Here is a 22411-nt window from a genome sequence, read left to right on the forward strand (position 1 = left end):
GTCATGGTTTATACAAAGCAGCAATCTCCCTGTGCCAGGCTTGCTGGCTGCCTATCATCAAGGAGTGGACTATTCCCTATGTGACGAGGCAGGCTGTCAAACCGTAGCATGGCTGACGAATGAAACTATTGCTGGGAAAAGTTCCCGATGTCATTTTGACATCATTCTTTTCCTATCTTTGTCAAATTCCTCTGGACTAGAACTCTTGACGGTAGTTTCTGGCAATACGTGCCTGCCACTCAGTCTCCTCATGGATTTTCCTTTTCATCATCTTCACCCCAACTTCTGCCTGTCTTTCCCACCCACTTTCCTACCACCTTGTCACGAATCTCTGCTAGTTTTGAGAAAGTCTTTCTGGGGACTCCTCTTTATTTCAGTGACGAAGTGAAGGGGCTGAAGGGAAGGTTGAAGGGGCTTTAGGAAAGTAACAAACATCATTGGGAAAAGTAAGAAAATTAATGAATACGTTGTATGGGACCCAATGGGTATACCCGATAAAGGTCTGATAATTCATAGGATTCAGAGTAGGAAGGTCGTCTTCCCCAATGTCCTGACCACTCTTCTCACTTTATAAACGTGGGAACAGTTCATGAGGGTAAGTGACTTACCTAAGGTCACACAGCTAATAAGAGGCAAAACCAGGGTTCAAACCCAGCTCTTCTGACTCCAAATCCAGTTCTCTTTCCTCTAGAATAGATTATTTGATTAATAAACATTTATTAGTTAGTGCTACGTGCACATGCCATAACTAGGGTGGGGTGAGTAGGGCTTTTTCTAAATTTAGAGGATTCTGGAAGCTCCAGTAGAACAGCATAGAAATAATTTAGCTAGGAACCCAGTTAGCAAGAATAATTAAATTAGAAAGCTTCTAGAAGATGAGCTTCAAGGTGGCTGCTTCCCAGGTGAACTCTGCTCCTTCCCTGTCAACTGAATTGAGGGCACATTTGTTCTGCTAGTTACGGTTCCTGTATGTGCAAGATCAGGGGTGCCTTAGGCATAACATGGGTTTGCCTGGTGACTCTTGGGCAGGATTCTGGTGCTTTCCCAGCCCAGTCAGGCTTCCAGAAGGGGCATTAAGAAGGATAGCTAAGTGCGAGCGGGAGGGGGAAAGTTGGTGAGAAGGGGAAACCCTAGTGTGGGTGAGGGACAGAAAGCTGGGGAGCTAAACAGGGAGACAGAGAGGATGGGAAAGGGAAAGCTGGTCACAACATATGGGTGGGAAAGTTGGAGAGTAGGGGGGAGGGGTAGCAGCCCAGAGTGAGGCGGGGAAGAGAGACCAGCTGGTGAATGTAAAGGAGGGGAAGGGAAATTGCTGAGGGGGGCAAAACCCAAAGCTCTCTTGCGGTCACCGCCCCATCTCAAGGCCTCAGGACGGCCTCTCTTCGGGGAATTCGCTGGCCCCTTGGAGGTAGCCGTTTCGACATCTCTCGAGCAGTAAGGGGCTCATTTCCAGCCGCCTGGCGGGCGGTAGGTGTGGAAGATCTTCCCTAGCCTCTCCAGACACCTGGACACCTTGCCCCTACAGGGCGGTCAGGGAGTCAAGCGGGCGCCCGTAGGTGTGCACAGAGACTCCCGCAAGCTGGGATCCGCGTATCTCCCCCAACCCCCCACGGCCACTCCACCTAGGCCTTCACCTCCTGGCCCCCACGGCCCGGGTCTGCTCACATCTTCCAATCCCCTTTCTTCCCCCATCCCTCCAGCCTCTCACATCCCCTAACTCTCTCACCCTCTTCCTTTCAAGCTCAGCCCCCTCTACTCCCTTGGATCCCTCCGTCTCTGAGCTTCTCATTCCCTAGGTTCTCCCGTCCCCTGATCGCTCTCTTTGCAGCCCCCTGCCCGGTCTCCTATAAACTCCTCACTCCCCTCACCTCTTTAGCCTCTCAGCCCTCTTACGGCCCCCCCCTTCCCCCTTCTTCCCACTCTCCCCAGCCTGGCCAAGGGGCGGAGCCGCGAGGAGAGCGAACCTTTCTTGGAGCCTCCTCATCCTCCGGCTCTCCCCCAACTCCCCCTCCCCCTGCCCTCCTACTGGTCCCGGAGGAACTGAGCCCGCCCCCGGGGGAGGGGGCGGGGCCTAGTCCCTGAGCATAAAAGGCGTGGGGCCGCGGGGGCCGCTCCTCACTCGCAGCGGGCTGCTGAGACCTGCGGCGCATCTTCTCGCTCGGCTCAGCTCTGCTTCAGCCCAACGGGATCCTCTGCGCGGACCCGCCGAGAGTCCGAGGCTCCGGGGAGGTGAGTGCTCGCCTGCCACACCCTTCATTAAATCTCTGAAGGGCATTGGCATCTGGAGGACTGAGATCTCATTCATTTCCTCCACTTCCAATCAAACACTAAGGGCTCTCTGCTTTTAGACAACTTAAAATAAGCAGCGGCGGGCGAAAAGCAGCGGGAGGAAGGCTGGAGGCTGAGCCGGAAGATCCCCGCTTCAAATTCTGCTGCTGCTTAGGTTTTTAATGTGCCTCAGTTTCCTCATCTGTAAACTAGATGACCTCTTCCAGCTCTAAATCTATGGTCACACTTTATCTTAAAGTTTTCACTGTGGCACACATTAATAATGACCCTGCTTCAGGGTTTTATAGCACTTTCCAGTTTCAAAGTCAGTGGCAGGAAGAGTATCGTTATCCAGTGCCTGGGCTGTAGTTCTTAATAAAGGCTTCTTGACTCCTCATCCCCATTTTGCAGATGAGATTCAGATTAAGTCAAGTGACTTTCAGGATCTCAGCCTCTAGACTAGGAACGGAGGATGTAAGGTTTACAGGGCGCTCTCCTTACAGCCCTGGAAGATAGGCAGTGTAAGCTTCTGTTTTACAAATGAAGAAACCAAGGCCCAGGGAGGTAAAAATCACCTGCCCAGAGCCCTACAGTAAGTTGCTGCCCAGAGCAGGTCCGTTATCCATATGCTTTCATTTAATCCAATTCTTTTGTTTTCTATCTCGGGAAACTGAGGCACAGAGAGATTAAGTGATTTAGGATCATAGAATTAAAACCAGATTACCTTAGGGTCACCTGGTCTAAACGCCTGTTTTTTGCAGGTGAGGAGAATGAAGCCCAGAGAACTTTATCAAGATCACACAGGTAGTAAGTCACAAAGGCAGGATTTGAATCTACAGCTGACCCCTTTTGCACTTGACCACGTGTGGTTGTGGGAGGCATTCATATGGTAGTGAGGATGATGACAAGGTTCTGTGCAATCAGATATATGGAGGGACAGGTGGGTACATATGAATGGTGCATGCCAAGGTATCTGCCCATGTATCAGGGTCGGAGAAGGCTTTGAATGAATCAATGTTCTTGTCAGCTTCTATCATCACTAGCACTGTGGGAACACCTGCTGGGTGGTCACTGCTGGAGAGGCAAAGAAACCTCCTGATGGGCTGACCATCTAGCTGAGGAGACAGACTACGGATATAGGCATAGATCTATCATGCTGTAAAGTAACAGGCTAAGTCTAGGGTGATTTGTATAATCAGTGATTAATGGAAGGCTTCAGACGTAGCAGGAATCACCAAGGGCTGGCACCTAGAAAGTTTCTTGGGGGAGATGAGACTTAAGCTGGGCTTTAGAAGAACAGTAGGACTTAGGTAAGTTACCTTCATTTAAAATCAGCTTGAATTCTGGACAAGCTGTTGCTCCTTTTTTTCCCTTCATAAAACAGAGCTTACTTGTGTAAATGACAGTCTTTACTTTCAACCAATGCTGAATTCAAACCTTGTTTGATGTTTGGCCCCTCCTATGTAGAGTATGTATATTTGGGTACAAACCTACCCACTTACCATGAGGCTCAGGGCTTCCACAGAGTACATTCTCTTGGGTTTTCATTAGTTCTTTTGTGTGAAATGGGCGGGTTAAGTGGATCCTTGCCCAGAGTGGTCACTGTGAGCAAAGGGGATACCAATGCCAAAAGAGACATTGCTGGGGGTTTACACATGGTACTCACACTGAGGGTACCTGGAATTTTGCCTCTGGCCCAGAGGTTCAGCAGTTCTGAATGTTGTGTGGGCATCCCTTAGTGTCTCCTGCCTTCTCTCTCTCTTACTTTCTATACCCTCACTTTGACCCCCATCCAATTTGGGGGACAGTTCTGATGGCATGCCAGTGTGGTGTTGGGAAAAGAGCGCTAGGTTTGGAACTGGAGTATTTGAGTTCAGCCACTTATCACTTGTTGAATCTTGGAAGAGCTGCCCCCACCCTTGAAAGTCTTGTAAATAATTAATTATAGCTGGGGATCTGACCAGAATTTATAAAATAAGAAATTTAGCCTAGATGATTATGAAAGGTTCCCTCTATAGATTTAGGAACTATGATTGTCACTCAACCAAGCAGAATTTTGTAGGGATCCAGTAATTTAAGATTTTCACACTGGGTAGATCTGCTGTTCTGAATGGAGGTCAGGGGAAGGAGGCCAAAGCCTGGAGTGTTTTGGGGAAGGGGGTGGGTGTAAGGAATAAAATTCTTCCACACGGTCTGGAAAACCTACAACCCTGCCAGGAGGGTCTGAGTTTAGAGACACTTTGAAAGGAAGTGACTGGGAGTGGAGTTTGCTCGGTCCACTTGGAAGTGGGTGGAGCCACAGGACACTGAATTTGCTTAGAGAACTGGTCACATTCATTTCATCTCCCCAAGAGGAGAAAATGCCACTCCTGTAGGACATCTCCACCTGCGCCATTGTGCTAAGCTTGTGTTGTTTGGGAAGGGGACCCCTCACCTAGTGGTGACCTTCCTCGCCTCGACGGATCTGGAAAATACCTTGACTTTGTCACCAGTGGTGATTCGTTCTGTATGTGAGGTGCCTCTGTGTCTGACTGCTTGGGGCCCAGGAGACCATTTCTGCAGACTCATTGGTTTCTGATCAATCCCAGATGTGCTAGAATGGCATCAGTCAGTTGGGGCTGATGGATATTAAAGGAAGAAAAATACAGTCTGGGTATTTTTTTTTTTCAGTTTGTGCAGCTGAATAGATACTCATAACTTCATGTGACAGGAATCTGAGAGCATCCATTAAACCTTCAAACTAAGCACATCTTGTTCTGGGGTGGGGATGGGGGCAGGAGAAGGAGAGGGAGGGATTTCATTCCTTCTCCTTCCCTTTCTTGCTCTGGAAGCTTCATAACGACAGTCCCAGTGAAAACCTAACATCTTGGGAGAGGTGTTTGAGTTGCCTGACTGGGTCCTACTGCTTTGAGCAGAGATCGGATCTCCTCCTGTTCCTCCATTGCCCCTGTAAGCCTTACTTTGTGACTCTGGCTGTGTTGTCATGGTCAGTGCCAGAACAGACTCCTCTTTCCAAAGGATAGAGCCCTGTATTCTGGGGAGATGACCTTTTGGTTTGGTCTCTCAGAGAAGCAGATTTATCTTCCCTAGATTGCTACAAACCACAGTTTTAGAAATGTGGCTCTGCTGGGATTGAGCAAACGTCTAGATAGCATATTTTTCAAATGCCATTTACTATGGGAGAGTTAGTTTGGCGCAGTAGGTAGGGGACCAGATTTGCAGTCACTAAGACCTCATACATTTCTTAGTTCTCTGACCCTGGGCATGCCTTTCTGAGGCTTGGCTTGAAAGTGGGAATAATAGAGACAGCTAGGTGGTGAAGTGAATAGAGCACTGGCCCTGGAGTCAGGAGGACCTGAGTTCAAATCCAGCCTTGGACACTTACTAGCTGTGTGACCCTGGGCAAGTCACTTAACCCTGATTGTCTCTTAAAAAAAATGGGAACAATAAAAGACCCTACCTCACAGAGTGGTTGTAAATATCACATGAGATCATCTGTGTAAAGTGATTTACAGACCTTATAGGGTTATGTAAAAGTCAGCTTCTGTTATTTTAGAGGTCTAGCCTTGGAGTCAGTAAGACCTGAGTTCAAATCCTGCCTCTGATACATACTGACTGTGTGATCCTGGGCAAGGCATTTTAGCTTTTCAGTATCCTCAGGTGACAGTTTAAAGAGGACCAGTTACAGGCAGGTTGTGTGTCTGCCTGCCTGGTTTTAATACTGGGAAGTCAATGAAATCACAGGGCTGGCTCACAGAGGCTGAAGAGCCCTTCTCTTGAAACATCCATGACCTAGAAATCTCCATTTCTGGGAAGACGCCCTTACTACTTGGCACAGAATGGCAATGTCTCCAAAAAGGTCAGTTTTCTTTTTTGGATCCTTTTTTTTTTTAAAGAAATGTCAGAGCTAGTTCAGCAGAAGGGACCACGTGAATGGAAAAGACCCATTTCTACTTGGTTTAGGTCAGGACCTTCATATCCAACCTTAAGGTCAGATGAAGCGTAAGGATGGTCATATCCTAGAAGCCCTGTCACTCCTCCCCTGTGCTGTCTAGTTACCCTGGGCCTTAGTTTCTTCACCTGTAAAATGAGGCACTATCTCCCTCGATCCTCCACCCCTGCCCCCCCATATCCAATCAGTTGCTAAATATTATGACAGCTAGGTGGCGAAGTGTAGAGAACACCGGGTTTGGAGTCAGGAAGACCTGAGTTCAAATCCATCCTCAGATACTTACAAGTTGGTTACCCTGGGCAAAGCATTTTAACCTCTGCCTGCCTCAGTTTCCCCAGCTGCAGAATGGGGGATAATCATAACATTTACTTCCCAGGGGTATCAAATCAGACCATTGTAAAGTGCTGGCACAGTGTCTAGCACATAGTAGGTGCTTAATAAATGCTTATTCCCTTCCCCCAACATCAACCCCATAACATTCCTCATACTTATCTCTTTTTGCCCACCTTATACACCAACCTAGGTCAGGCCCTCCTCATCTCTTGCCTAGACTATTACCATGGTTTTCTAATTGGCCTCCATACACTGATCCCCTACAGTTGCCAAATTTATTTGTATATGTATATATACATATATGTATATATATTATATATAATGTGTGCATGTATATACATACACATACACACATATACACATGTATGTGTGTGTATGTGTATATATACATACACAAATACATATACATGTTTGTTTGTTTTTTTAACCTGGTCTTTATCTTTCCCAGACTGGAGGCTGAGTGGCTGCCACACATTGGCAGGGAAACTTTGAGCTGCTCCATTTCCAGCCTGGGCAGATTCATCCATCTTTAGGCAGCCTGGTGGCCTCTCAAACCAGGGGGCTCACCATACTGGTGCTGGACTTAGTGTAGGCACATAATAATGAAAGGTAACATTTAGATAGCACCTACTATGTGCTAGGCACCGTGCTAAGTGCTTTACAAGTGTCTCAGTTCTGAGTCTCAGGTTCTCTAGGATGAAATACAAATGCTTCTGTTTAAAAAGCCCAGTCTGACTTTAGCTTATTCTTGCTTATCCCCCTCACATAGGCAGCAAGCATTTATGAAGTGCCTACTGTGTGCCAGGTGCTGTGCTAAGTGCTAGGGTTATAAAGAGAAGCAAAAAAAAAATCCTTACTTTCACAGAGTTCACAGTCTAATGGGACATAATTTATGTTCTAACCAAAATGACCTACTTGTACCCCATACACATTTAATTTCCTGCTGCCTTGTGCCTGCACAGGCTGCTAGGTGGCGCAGTGGATAGAGTGCCAGACCTGGAGTCAGCAAGACTTGAGTTCAAATTTGACACTGACTAATTGTGTGACCCTGGGCAAGTTACCTTGTTTGCCTCAGTTTCCTCATCTGTAAAATGAGCTAGAGAAGGAAATGGCAAAGCCCTCCAGTATCTTTGCCAAGAAAACCCCCAATGGGGTTACCAAGGTCAGACATGACTGAAAAACAACTGAATTGTGTCCACACGGGCTGTGCCCCTTTTCTTCTCCTTCCACCTCCAATGTTTTCCCTTCTCGCCCCTTCCTCATAGAACCACTCCACCTTTTAAGGCTCAGCTGTGGAGTCACCTCTCGTAGGAGGCCTTTCCTCGCTCTCCCTGTTGTGACCTACACCCTGATTATTTTGTACTCACCTCCACTCTGTGGTCATATAATGAATTCACATTCCCATCCCCCAGTAGAGTAGAATATCTTTGAGAGCAAGAATGGTCTCATTTTTGAGATCCAACACAGTAGCTCATACACAGAAGGTGATTAATAAGTGCTTATTGGATTGAGGGGATTGGCATAGCTGGTGTCTGAAGTCCCTTCCTCCTAGCCTCAGAACACGTCTTTAACTGGGCTCTCTAATTAGAAGGTCCCGATCTGCCAGAAGATATGGAAAGCCTTGGGAGGGCTCCAAGCCGGTTTGCCAGGGTGCTCAGTGGGACCCCAGCCCCTTCAAAGACTTGACTGAGCCTGACACATCTTCTTTGATCTTTGCTGTGTCAGCTGTCAGCACTCAGTCCCCTCTAACCTTCCTACATTTCCCATCTCAAGCATAAAAAGATTTAAACCTGACAGAGATTTTAGAGATCATCTAATATGACCCTCCTGCCCCATTTCACAGATTAAAGGTTTGAAGGTGCAGCAAGGTCAGCCTCTTTGCTGGTGATCCCACAGACCATAGATATCAGAACCTGGGTCCTTGCTGGCTGTGGAATTAATGTTTTTTCCACTGTACAATACTGCCTGGGTTCAATTTCAACTCTGAATTTACTCTCTGTGTGACCTTGGGCCAGTCATTTGTCAGCCAGTCAATGAACATTTATTAAACACTTTTAATTCTCCAGGCACTTTGTTTGCCTCTCTGGAACTCAGTTTCCCCTTCTGGAAGATGACAGTTAGACTAGATGACCTCTCTAATCACTTCCAGTTCCATATGCACAATCCTATGCTTCCCCCCCCCACCCAGGAAGCTGGACAAAGGCCACGAAAGTTTCTATAAAGTTCCTTGTGCCCCATGTATTACATTTAATTTGTATTATGAGAGTATTATTTTTGGCTCAAGAGCATCCCAAGAAACTAATGTTGTCAGTCACAGTGTGCTGTGAGAGAAATGATTATTAATAACTAATGATCTGGGGAAATAGAATGCCCCCTTTCTTTTCTGTTTTCAAGATTTCAGTCTCTGAAGGTTGAGCTAAACTTCTCTATCCCTCCCAACCTTACAAGGAATCTCTAACCTCAGGTGAATTCCATTCAATCAAGCTTGGCTGGAGACATCCTTTTCTCTGGATCAGGGCTTCTTAAACTATGGATGCCAAATGGGTCTAGATAGGGTCTCTAAAGTCTATAGACTCTCTAGATAGCCCAAGCTGGGGGTAGTCTGAGTATAGAGATAGTTTCTCTCTCCAAGGGTGACATGATGTCATTCTCCACCCCTTCCCTCCCATTGTGTTAACCAATCAGAGTTGATGGCCACTCCTCTTCCAAAAGAACACATAAGCTCTGAGCCTGCACCACCATGACTGTCTTTGGTCTAAGAAAGACAACCAAATGGTCATCATTTTATTAATAACCTGCTGGCCTTACTAATAAGAGATTAAATCACCCAGAAACCATGTCTCTCAAACCTTTTTAATCATCACAGTTAAAGAGCACAGACTTGTTCCTTCCTTCCCTTAGGATGTAAGCTTCTGGAGGGTAAGGATTATTTCATTTTTGTCTTTGTGGCCCACAACCTAGTAATGAGTCTAGTGCATGGGCACTTCATGAAATTTTAACCCTTTGGGGCACAAAATATACTAAGGGAAACCCTAGTTATCGGTCTTGTAAGAGAGGATTTGTAGGTGTGAAATGCCCCTAGGATAAGGAGAGTAGACAAGGATTTTTTTTTCAATATTGGAAATTAATCTTATTTTATGCCACCAAGCCTTTGTGTGGACCATGTCATTTTGATAATACAAATCTCACTTGTACTTTAGAGGAAAAATACCACTAGCAACAGATTTTTTTTTTCTTCAGGAGCTCACAAAGCAGCTTGAGAAGAAGCGTAGTGATGACAGCTAGCATTTGTATGGCGTTTTAAGGTTTGCAAAGTGCTTTATTCATGTTATTCCAGTCAGTTCTTACAAGAACCCTGGGAAGCAGGTGCTGTTATTATCACCACTATTTTACAGATGACGAAACTGAGGCAGAAAGTGATAAGTGACTTGCCCAGGGTCACCCAGCTAGTAAGTATCTGAGGCCATTTTTGAACTCAGATTTGCCTGCCTCTATGCCCAGTGCATGATGCACTATGGCACCACCTACCTGTTCTTATAAGTGCAAACTGGGATATAAACATTGCCTCTTCTTAGGAGTCTATTTGCTGTGGCCAAGGCAAGCCCCTGTTCTAGTGATGCCTGTGATTCGCCTCCAAGTGTGCAAATGTTTGGCAAACTTGCATCTTTTGCTTTGTTCAAATAGGGAAGAGCAAGTCATCCTTGTACAGCTGGCCCAGATAATTCAGAGCAAAGTCAAATAGTAAATGTGGGTGCGGGATTTGTTTTGGCTTATTTTTTTAGAAGCTCAAACTTTGATTTTCCTCCAGAGTTGAGATGTTTTATGCACAGGTTGACTTCTTCAGGTGGAGAAGTTGTTAGCATATTTATAAGCAACAGAAGGCCTGCCTTTCTCCGAGAAGAATGTGCTGCCTGTTTCTGGTCCTCTGATGTGAAGTCTGTTTCCTCATGCATTAGAGGTTACTTGTAATATTCCCACATCGTGCAATAAGATTAATAATAAATGCATTAAGAAGGCTGGTTATTCCTCATCATTCATTGAGAAGTATTCAATACCCACTGTATGCTCAGTACTATGTTAGGTGTGAGGGACTGCAGAAGAAGTCATGGCCCTGGTTCGGAGGAACATATAGTTGACTTGGAAAGAAAATGCAGATATAGGTGAGAAAGCTGGAGACTGGCCAATGTGTGTTATATTAATAAGTGTGGTATTGACTCTAGTCTAGAGACTGTAAGGGTTGGAAGGCCCCTAGGGATCACCCTTAGCACCTAGGGCTTCTTAAACGTTTTATGTGTCACGGACCCTTCTGGCAGTCAGTCTGGCCAAACTCCTCAGAATCATGTTTTTAAATGCATAAAATAAAATGCAGGGGATTAAAAAGGAAACCAATTATCTCAAAGGAAAGTTATCAAAATATTTTTCTAAAAGTTCATGGCCCCCAAGTTAAGATGATCCCTGGTGAAACCCCCAGGTTATCTGTGATCCAGGTACTCCAAATCTCTCATTTTACATATCAGGAAACTGAGGAAAAGTGACTGGACTGAGGTCAGATAGGGAGCAAATAGAGCTGAGATTTGAATCCAGATTCAAGGCTTCTTCCACCCTCTCTTTAGCATCCAGGCAGCCCAGTCCTCCCCAAGCCTGACGATGGTCACAGAACCACCTCTAATGTGTACTCACTTTGTCCCTGAGGTGGGCTGTACCTCAGGGTGGGGGCTATTTACTATGTCCCAGGAAGAAGGGAGGGAGGTCAGGAAAATATGGTGGGGGGTAGGAATCCAAGTTTGGGGACCACTCTTCCCAATTCCATTCAAAGCTAATATTTTAATATTTCTTATAAGCAAGAACTTTGAAATTATGCTGTCCTCATTTGCAAGAGGGTTTCTGTGACATTAACCCCAAAGATACCTTTCAGTGAAGCATTTTGGCACTTTACTCATTCATCTGCTTCATAAACATTTAGGAGCAAAGCAGTATGACACAGTGGTTGGACCACTGGTTTCAGAGCCAGAAGGACCTGAGTTCAAGTCTTGCCACTGATACATACTGTCTGTGTGGCCCTGGACAAGTCCCTTGACCTCCTAGTGCTCCAGAAAACTCTCTAAGATACCAAGTTGCTGAGAAGGTATCAATCTGCCTTTGTAGAAGGAGTTTCCTCATCTGAGAGTTCCCTGTAATTGTGAAATCACAGGGGTAATTCCCGTCTCTTTGAATATTTCTTGTTGTTTAGTCATTTCAGTCATGTCCAACTCTTCAGGACCCCACTAGGGTTTTGTTGGCAGAGATACTGGAGTGGTTTGCCATTTTCTTCTCTAGCTCATTTTACAGATGAGGAAACTGAGGCAAGTGAAGTGCCCAGGGTCACACAGCTACTAAGTTTCAGAAGTCACATTTGAACTCAAGTCTTCCTAACGTCAAGCCTAGTACTGCACCACCTAGCTGCAGGCCATTTGCAGAGCACTATGCCAGGTTTTAAGGAAAAGCCAACAACAAATATATCATGAGCCCTGCCTTCAGGGAGCTGATGGTCTAGTAGAGGGAATAAGACAGGGGTGGATAAATCTAATACAAAATGGGATGTGAAAGGCGTGTGAGGAGTGTACGGTGCTAAGAGCAGGTGAGTGAGAAATCACTTCCAGCTAGGAGTGTGGAGGCTTCTAGGAGGGTGTCTCATTTGAAGTGGGACAGGTAGAGGGGGGCTGGGAGAAAGAGAGGGGAAGGGAGAGATGTTCCCTTTCTCTCTCTATCCCTCTCCCCGCCTGTCATTTAGTAGTGAATGAGGGTCACCTCCTTTCAAATCTCACTTTGTCACAAAGGATCTAGGGCAGGTTCCTACTGCAAAGGCTTATGACAAGTTTGTACAATGCAATATCCAACTATTTATAAACTCTCTGGGAGAAGCCTCTGAAAGAAGAAATTGTTCTCGGGACTGGATCGAAGTCCTCGCCTCTTCTCCTGCCTCCCCTCCCCCATCTCATCTTCAACACAGCCAATTTGTTCTCATTTTAAGGAAAGCACCACCAGGCAGAAAACGGGGCCAAACTGTATTTATTCCCAGAGAACTCGAAGCCTTATGCTTTATGGGTAGAGAGGAGGTATTTTCAGATATACTTTGGCATCAATGAACAAAGTACTCTCTCAAAGTGCTGAATCAACTAGGCACTGTCTGAGGAGAGGGCTAAGGGGTGTGTGTGTGTGTGTGTGTGTGTGTGTTTTCCAAGTTAATTGGCTGCTTGAGCTTGAGTTCACTTAAATGCAGTATCTACGACAATCATTCATATGTATATGTATATATATGCACATATATACATGATATATCCATGCATATACTTACCCATGGCATATATAAACATACATATATACATGTGTATATATGAATATACACTCGTATATGTCTTTCGTTATTTTTGTTCCGTCATTTTGGTCATGTTTGACTTTCCGTGACTCCATTTGGGGTTTTCTTGGTAAAGAGTGGTTCGCCATTTCCTTCTCCAGCTCATTTGACAGATGAGGAAATAGAGACAAACCGGGTTAAATGACTTGCCCAGGGTCACACAGCTAGTAAGTGTCTGAGTCTGGATTTGAACTCGGGAAAATGAATTGCTCTGATTCTGGATCTGGCGCTCTGTGCACTATGGCGCCATCTAGCTGCCTGCATGTATACACACATCTACGTGCATACATAGACACATACATATATCCGCATATCCATATAGTGTCCTCAAAGTCTGAGTGTAATTTAAACGTTAAATACATACATATATACATGCACATAGATGTAAAAGCATGCATACACACATATATACATACATACATGCACACATACAGAAACATATAAAATGTTCGAGGACCATTGCATTTAAAGCTGGAAGGGACCAAGGAAATCATCTCATTCCACCTTTTCATTGCCAGACGTAGAAACTCGTACCCAGAGAGAACTTGCCCACGGTCATGTGCCTAATGAGCCACAGGGTTGTGACTCAGACTTGGTTGGGTTTTTTGTTTTGTTTTGGTTTTTCTTTTGCTAATTTAGCCTTTTCGGACGTTAAGCATTGCAGTTCACTCCGGGTCTTGCATACTAGCTAGTACTTATAACAGCTCTTTAAGCAAAGCGGTTTATCAATGTTATCTCACTTGAAGGGTGGGGGGGGGGTAGGTACTATTACCATACTGATTTTACACATGAAGAAACTGAAGTCCGAAAGAGGTTAAGTGACTTGCCCGTGGCAGAGCTTGTAAGCGTCCAAGGTAGGATTTGAACTCTAGTCTCCCAGACTCCAAGTCCAGTGCTCTGTCCATAGCACCACCTAGCTGGCATCAGAATTTTTCATTTTCGAACCAATTTGGATAATTTTGAAGTCTTTTAGACCTCTTGGATCTTGTGCTACATTATGCATTGGTGGTGACCATAGCTTAAGAGCAATCCATGTGTGCCTGGATCTACTCTCACATTACTTTTTAAAAATTCTATTTTTCCCAATTGTATGTAAAAAATTGCATTCATTTTTTAAAATTTTGAGTTCCAGATTCTCTCCTTCACTTCTTTTTCTCCTCCCTGAGATGGTAAGCAATTTGATAAAGGTCATCCATGTGCAATCATGCAAAATATATTTCTATATTAGTCTTGTTGTGAGGAAAAGCACAGACACCCCCCCCCCCAAAAAAAAAACACACACACACACACACAAATAAAGTATGCTTTGATCTGCATTCAGACTCCACCAGTTCTTTCTCTGGAGGTGGATTGCATTTTTCATCAACTTTCACGTTACTTACTGCAAATACATAAATCATGCAAAAAGATCCCAGTCAGATTTTACAGCTCTCTTTAGGCCAGTGTACTGTGCCAAGTACACTGGCCTACATGAACAGCACTGGTCAGGCATACACTTAATCTGGTAAATCAACTTGGGATTTCATATTTTCGTTTCTTTGGACTGTGCCAGTACCATGAGTGATCACATCATAGCTGAGAACATCACTTAAAAAACTTTAAAACAAAATTCTCAGCTTAAGAAACACACCAGATAAAATGAACATTTCCAGCAGAATCTATTATATATGACTTCTTTTTCCTTTTAAGTATATAATAAATTCAAGATGTAACTTTCAAAGATGTTCTACTTATCCACATTTTTCTCTTGCCTTTCTTCTGTTCTCTTATGCATTAAAAATGCTTCAATGACCCTCCCCCCATGTTTCCCCCTTTTTTGACACCCCTGTTGCTAAGCCTCTCTTTCTCTCCCATTTATTCTCTCAACATGGAGAGGGAGAAAAAGCCCTGTAGAACAATATCCTTGTAACAAGTAAGCAGAGTCAGGTAAAATAAATTCCCACATTGGCTGAATCCAAAAATGTATTACAGCTCATTTGGCACCTTAAGTCTATCAACTCTCTGTCAGGAGATGGGTAGAAGGCTGCATCACCTATCCTCAGGTATGATCATGGGTCATTGCATTGATGGGGGTTCTTAAGTCTTTCAATGTTGTCTGTTTTTACAGTGTTGCTATGGTATAAGTTGTTCTGGTTCTGCTCACTTCACTCTGCATCAGTTCATACAAGTCATCCAGGGTTTTTTTTTTTCGCATCTGTCCTTTCATAATTTCTTATAGTACAGTAATTTTCCATTACCTTCTTGATGGGCACCCCTCCCCTTCATTTCAATTTCTTTGCTATAACAAAAAGAACTGCTCTAAATACTTTTGTATGCATGGGTCTCCTCCTGCTCCTCCTCCTTCTTCTTCTCCTTCTTCATCTTTTTTTTAAAAATCAATTTGGGATATAGGCTTAATAGTGGCATTGCCGGGTCAAAGGGTGTACACACTCTAGTGACTTTTAGGGCACAGTTCTAGTGCTTTCCAGAAGGACTAGACCAATCCACAGCCGCACCAAACAGTGCATCAATGTACCTATTTTCCCACAACCCCTGGAATAATTGCCATTTTCCCTTTTTGTTACCTTTGCCAATCTGGTGGATGTGAGGTACAGCTTTAGAGTTATTTTAATTTTCATTTCTCTAATTGCTTAGTGATCTGGAGCATTTTTAATATGGCTGTAGGGTGTGTGGATTTCTTCCTTTGAGAGAAACATCATTTCTAATGCCGGGTACCAACATCCAGTCCCCATCCCAAGGCCTTCTAGGAGTCCTAAGGCCCTAATCACTTGAGTCTATGGGAGTAGTCTTCTGTTTGGTCTTCTGACTTCATCTCTCCTCACCCCAATCCATCATGCATACAGCCATGGCCGTGTCTAATCACCTTGCTCTCCTCAGTAAATTCTATTGGCTCCATCGAGGATGAAATATAACCCCTCTGTTAGTTAAAGCTCTTCACAACCTAGTCCAATGCCTACCCTTCCAGTTTTCTCATACATTACTCTGCAATTCTAGATTTATGATCCCTTGGATACACTTTGCAAACCAACCACACCAGTCTGCTCACTGTTCTGAACAAACAACTCTCCATCTCCCATCTCCATCTTTGCATTGGCAGCCCCCCTGCCTGGAATGCTCTCCCTCCTCATCTCTGCTTTTTAGAATCTCTGTTTTCAAGACTTAACTCCAGTGCCACCTTTTCTATAAAACATTTGCTGACTTCCCTCCTCCTTCCCCAACAGCTAGGGTACTCCTTTATAAACTATCTCGTATTCATTTTGAATATATTGTATATATTATATAAATTATGTATATGTATTTATATTATAATATAATTATATATTTTATAGAAAATTGTATTATACAATAATTATAATATATAAAAATTATATGTATTTATATATGCATATGTTTTTATATTTTATATATGTATATGTTGTCTCCTCTATTAGAATGTCAGTTTATAAAGATATTCCTAGCATTTAGCACAGTGCTTAGTATATGAAATGCTTAATAAATGGCTGTTGATAAAATTTGGACTTGGAAGGGACCTTAAAGGTTGTCTAATCCACCCTCCTCCATTTAACAGATGAGAAAACTGAGGCTCAGAGAGATCACGTGGTTTACTAGAGGAAAGCAAGTTAAGGCAGGCACTGGTTTGTTTCCTTCTATATCCTAGAAAATATCAAAGGACAGCTATACCAAATAGTTTCTGGTTTTTTTTTAAATAAAAGTGATTCATTCCTGCCAAGTCTAGCCTTAGCTGTATTTGCCACCATCTAGCACTGACCCAGATAGTTGGAAATTGAGGTCTCTGCCCAGTGTCTGAAGAGGTCTTCCCACACTTTGGGAGTGTGGTGGGGGTGTCTGTTGTTGCTGTTGCTACCTCATTCCTGGAATTTCTGGGTGGTTTGGATGAACAGTTCTAAGAGCTGTCCTTGGCCTCACTCACACTCTCTCAAATTTCTGGTTCTTGTCTGGGCATTGATTATCCTGGAGAAGAGAAAGAGCAAGGGGAATCCCCTGCTCTCTGGGCACCGCCACGGCTGGTGGCATTCCTAAGGAAAATTCAATAGGAAAAATAAATGGAACTCTCAGATGAAACCCACAGCATCTTTGAGAGGAGACTTTGTAATTGGAGATGTCTGGGATGTAGAATCAGGAAGGTCTGGTTCAAATATCACTTCCCAAATTTACTGGTGGTGTAACCATAGATAAGTCACATGACCTCAGAGTCTGTTTCCTTGATTGTAAGCTAATGGACTAGGAGGCATCTTGCAAACAATTATGTACAAACAAGTCATAAACAGGATAAATCAGAAATAATCTCGGAGGGAAGACAATGACATTAAATATAAGTATCGTTAGTCCCCAGTTCAAACACAAGGAGACTGAGAGAAGGCTAAAGGGAAATGACACAAGAAATCTTGAAGTCAGGATTGCAACCCAAGTCTGACTCAAGTCCAGAACTCTTTCTATATGTCATTACTTCTCTATCACTTGATTTCATTTGATGAGTCTTACTGAATCCCTCTCTTAGGCTTATTGAATTGCATTACTCAGCACATTGCTACATACTGTGGCAGATTCAGAAGGAGAAGACTTGGCCCCTGCCATCAAGCACCTTACAGTCTAGTTGGGACAGGACATGATTAGTAAAAATAATGAAAGGTTATATCATAACTTAAGGTTAAATCGAGCAGTGAGATTGTAAGTGCTATAAGAGTTGAGAGAAGGGGAAAATCCAAGTAAAAACCAAACCATGGCCAGCCTCATAAACCTTCTGGGTTTTGAAGGAAGTCTCCACTAGACGAATGGAGCCTTCAGGCTGCTGTAAAAGCCCACATCATTAAATTAAAGTTGGTGTTCTTTCCTTTAACCCTGAGAGTAATCTTTCTGGCAGGTTCTCCTAAACACAAAGAGAATATATTGCAGACAAGATGAAACAACTCATTCCCGTCTTTATATTATGTTCCCTTCCTTCAATTCTATAAGAGTTCAAGTAGGTGACCTCATTCCTGGGTAATGCATCTGTGTCCGGGAGAACACTCTGGTGCGTCATCCCTGCATGGGAGACTTAAAAGCTTTGGTTATCATCATGGCATTTCACTTAAAGCTTAAATCTGGAGCGTGAGCCCTGCCTTTGCCATCTGTTGGCAGGCTCGACAGTCACTGGAGTCTTGCTTTTTAACCTCTGCCCCCAAATGCTTTGTTTTGCAAAGTCATGTACTGTTGCTTGCCTGCTTATGTAATATCTTAGAGTAATCATTTTTGTTCCCCTCAGACAGTTGCTTTAACAAATATTTCATAGTTTTTTTTCTTTGTGATGTTTTAATTTCCCCTAAGCTCCACGTGCTTTCCCACCCCCATACCCTGTTCCCCCCACCATTTGATTTCAAACAGCTTAAGTCAGAAGGAATTGAACTAAGGTGATGGCTTCTGGCTGTAACTCACACCAGAGGGATGTGATGATTAAGAGATGTAGAGGTGGAGGGTGGGATGCATAAGGTGAAAGGTTGGAGGATTATGACTCTTTCCCCCTGACTGCCAAGAACACAGTGTGGGAGATGAGCAAATAACTATCCTTGATATTACATAGGCTGACAAAATTTCAGTGGTTGGGGGAGGGGGGTTGTGGGGAGAAGGTTGCATAGTGTCTACATTCAGAATCCAAATCTGAGAACACTCATCTCTGAGCTACCAGCCAACCACCAGATGGAACGAAATGATGGCCAACTCTTGTGATTTGTGGATGTGTAGGTAAAATGTCATAGCTATCAAATCTCTGGCCCTGAGGTGACGCACATTCCCTGTGACCCGGTTATTCTATCTGACCAAAAAGGAAAATTGTATCACCCATGTGTTCTCTGATGGACAAGAAAAAGGCATCAAGGAATGCTGACACAAGAATGGATCATCTTGACTTTGGAAATCCTGCCTTCCCTCAACACCCTGATGAGTTATGGTAGATATTGGTCATTTTCAAGACTGCCCTCTCACGGCTAATCGATGGCCACTGGCCAATGCTTAATGCCTGGCACGTAGCAAGCACTTTAAAAATGCTTGTTGACTGGTTGTCTTGGTGTTGGAATATTCACTGGTTCTTAAGGTCAAACCACTGGCTGCATTGCGCAGAGATGAAAGAGAGAGAAAGGGCAGCTATGTGCTTGACTTTGAAAATTGGTTCTTAGATTCTGTACAAAGGGCTGGTAGAAATGTCCTGGTTGTAACTTCTGACTGACTCCATTAGCAATGGATTATCCATGGATTGGCAAAGGGGTCACGGCCACTCAGAAATCTGTGGCACTCTCCTCTACTACTTCCATTTGAAATATCATGTGAATATTTAATCATGTTTTGCCAGGAGACAGAGTGTTTCAATGGAGAGAACATTGGATTTTAGGTCAAAGAACCTGAATTCACATCTAATCTTTTCTCTGCCATTTACTACCTGTAAAGTCTTGAGCAAATGATTAGACCTCTCTGGGTCCTAGATTCTTCCTTCCAGCTCTAAATCTATGATACTGCCGTGGCACAAACTGTTTTTAGAATTCCTATTTTGGAATTGCTTCCAGATCCGATGGCACATTCCTTCAAAGAGCCTCAGTGGTGTCCACTTGTCATCTTTGAGTTTTGGAAATAACTACAAAAATTTCGGAGACCAAGTGGAGACCAAGCTGGGTGACAATTGTTTGGTTTAAAATGAGATGTTGATATAACGTAATGAGACTGATTTAAAAAATATTAACCATCTCTGAAAGATCATAGATTTAGACTGGAGGGGACCTTGGACATCTATGTAGTTCAATCTCATTTCAAAGATCAGAAAACTGAGGTCCAGATGTGATGAGTTACTTGCCCAAATCCACATAGTTCTTAAGTGGACAGGGACAGGGCTCAAATCTAGGTCTTCTGACTCCAACCTCAACTACTACCCATGCAGTTTCAGTTGCCCCACCTCCAATCCTTCAATATATGACTTCTTGGGAGAGGAGAAAACTTTTGGATACATGTACTCTAGTTTTGAAGTTTTATTGGTGTTTGTCCTTCGTCCTCAAAGAGGACCGTGACATTGGGAAGATGATGCCATGGCTTGCAAGTGAATTGGATATAAATGAGGGAGGGCTGGCTACATCTCATAAAGTTTAGGGGTTACCAAAATGTTTTTTATGTTTTCACATGGATATTAAGGTGAAGCATAATGAATACAAGCAGACTTGCCTTGGTGTATTTAGCTTGGGCCCCGCCAAAGCTAGTCTAGCTTCAAGATATGCTTTGAGTTAGTACCTATTAAAAATCATAGCATACCAGCCCCCACCAACCAGAGGATACATTAGTTCAAAGCAAGAAGCATTTAATTAGATAACGAGTTAAATAACAAGGGAAATCTATTTATATACATAGGAGAACACTTTCCTATATATTTCCATGCCACCAGTGCAAGGAACACATATAGGGAACATGTGTTGACTGGGGAACACATGTAGGAGAGTGCACGTGCATAAGAAACATATAGACGGAGCAATGAATATTTCTGGGGCCAAGTCCCAGCTGGTGATCCTTTCTGCCTTTGATATGGCTGATTGCTGCTTTTTTTCTGGTGTTCTGCAAGTTGCTGCTGTTCTCTGCTTCGTTTTTCTTCAATCAGGTAGTCCTCAGCAGCTCTGTTCTTAATTTTTATCTCCAAAACTGCAGCAACAAAGAAGTTGATTCTCCACAGGGGTGGTGGCTCAACTTTTAACTTAGCCTGTAGCCTCAGGGGTTATTTTGGCTCTTGTATGAGTCAAATACACAGCTGTACTCAGCCAACCATCAAAAGTCCTAGGCTTAGATTAATCTTGACTTCTGAACTTCTTTGCTTCTACATCAACTACTACACCTTGAACTCATTTTGTAATTAGGGTTGTGGTGAATACCTTTGTTTCACCTCACTTTTTGGTAGTGTAGGTCCATGTAAATCATACCAAGGGCTTCCCTTAGCAAGTACTAGGAGGGAAGGGGAAGGTAGAATAGATGGCCTTTATCCTGCCTTGCCACGAAACAAAATCTCTGTCCTTTCTGCATATAAATCACAAATTCACTTGGGAGTTTTTAATCCTTAACCTTTACCTTAATTCCAGTTAAGACACCGCTACTTTGCATGTCATGTTTTTTTTTTTTTAACATTTATATTTTGCAGTAGAGTAACTAACTCAAAAGAAGAGTATAGGAATATTCTAGAGAAATGTTGCCAGATTAATTGGGATTCCAAAGGAATACTGGAAAGAATGGCACATCTTTCCCATAATTCCCAGAAATATTACATCAAAAAACGGTACTTCTGGGAAGGTTGTTCAAATGTAGTGCCAGACACACTGTGTTTGGATTATGTTTATTTATAACTGTCACAGTTACAACCTCGGGGATTTGGACATTTCTCTCATTGACCCTGGTCTCCCCACAACCCTGCGCTGGAGAGTTCCCATGGCTGTTTTCTTCCTTAACTATGTCAGCATGACTTTGTTCTCCTCTGAGCTGCACTTGTTCTCACGTGTGCCCCACTCCATCCTCTCCTATGATCTCTGCTCATTATTCCTTTGGATTATAGACCTAGCTTAAAGTATCATGATGTCAGAGTTGGAGGAAACCTCAAAGAAAATCTAGTCTAGGACTTCAGTCAGTCAATGAGTAGATTTCAGGGAGTTCATGAGTGTGGATGGAGGTGGGGTGGGGAAATTACACCTGTCTTTCAATATAATTGGTTTCCTTTGTCATCCTTTGTATTTTATTTTGTGCATCTAAAAACATTATTTGGAGAGGGAATCCATAGGCTTCACCAGAATGCCAAAGGGGTATGCAACACACAAAAAGGTTAAGAACCCTGATCTAGTCCTACCTCCTCATTTTACATGGGAGGAAACTGAGGCTTATATGGGGGGCAGTGACTTGCCCAAGATTAAATCCTGGGCCGATAGCAGAGCTGGGACTTGGATCCTGAGCTTCTTGTTCCAAGTTAATTTTTCCTCCCTCTTTATACCACAGTTATTCTGTTCTTTGCCTTTTGTGTCCTTATCTAGTCTCAATCTTTGCCACTTCAGTTACTTTGATTCTTTTTTTTTGAGGTTAAGTGACTTGCCCAGGGTCACACAGCTTCTTTGATTCATTCTAAAGACATTACTAAACCCCGTTCTATACAAAGCAATGTACTTGGTGCTAGGGGAGATACAAAGTTATATAAGACATGGTCTCTGACCTTAGAAATATTATAGTTTAAAAGGGGATAAGACTTGTGTGTGTGGGGGTGGTCTTTGACTAACTCTTAGTCCACAAGGCTCAGAATGTAATCAAAAGGATTAACAAAGTATTAAACTAAGTGTAAAGAGAACCTGTGTGCTAATTTCTTTGGAATATGTGAACTCAGCTATATTTAGCCAAGCACCCAAAGTCCTAGGCTTACATTAATCTTGACTTCTGAACTTCTTTGCTTCTGCCTCAACTACTATACC

General features: G+C 43.5%; 1 protein-coding gene across 1 annotated transcript in view; it reads left to right on the plus strand.

The window, feature by feature from the left end:
* Window positions 1–2117: 2117 nt before the first annotated feature.
* CRISPLD2 (cysteine rich secretory protein LCCL domain containing 2) overlaps window positions 2118–22411 on the plus strand; it is a 79801-nt gene continuing 59507 nt past the window's right edge. Inside the window, exon 1 of the mRNA XM_036752474.1 lies at window positions 2118–2229. The gene's annotated coding sequence lies outside the window, so the exon portion shown is untranslated. The remainder of the gene's footprint in view (window positions 2230–22411) is intronic.

The sequence above is a fragment of the Trichosurus vulpecula genome, chromosome 3 (assembly GCF_011100635.1).
Source record: "Trichosurus vulpecula isolate mTriVul1 chromosome 3, mTriVul1.pri, whole genome shotgun sequence".
In the NCBI taxonomy this organism is placed as follows: domain Eukaryota; kingdom Metazoa; phylum Chordata; class Mammalia; order Diprotodontia; family Phalangeridae; genus Trichosurus; species Trichosurus vulpecula.